This window comes from Elephantulus edwardii, unplaced genomic scaffold, assembly GCF_000299155.1.
Source record: "Elephantulus edwardii isolate Elephantulus edwardi_28Jun2011 unplaced genomic scaffold, EleEdw1.0 scaffold00328, whole genome shotgun sequence".
In the NCBI taxonomy this organism is placed as follows: domain Eukaryota; kingdom Metazoa; phylum Chordata; class Mammalia; order Macroscelidea; family Macroscelididae; genus Elephantulus; species Elephantulus edwardii.
The window spans coordinates 2,285,877-2,286,266 of NW_006400078.1; positions in this window are offsets into that span (position 1 = coordinate 2,285,877).

Below are 390 nucleotides of genomic sequence, written 5' to 3' on the forward strand. Positions count from 1 at the left end.
AGAAACAATGACACTGAAAAATCACATGCAAAACCGCAAGTAGAAAAGCAGTGTAGACATGCACCAGGCTGCAGGCTAAAATAAGGCGCTCTGCTTTATCCAACTTTTCTGCTCCAGACATTTATTCCACAAGCAACCTGTCTGCCGGACTGCCTGTTGGATCCATCAGTCCCCTCAGGGCCCTTTAACCAAGGGAGCATATTAACTAGGACTCGGTAGGACCAGAGATGCTCTCTGCCTTCAAGCATGAATGGACTTTTTACTCCATCCCTAAATGCCTAAGACCACGGTCATGGCTGTGACCAGCAGTCAGTGAGAAGGCAGAGTCTTAGCACTCCACCTTGAAGAGGAGATGGACAGGGAGCTGGCACTGGGGAGGTCCTGCCTTTC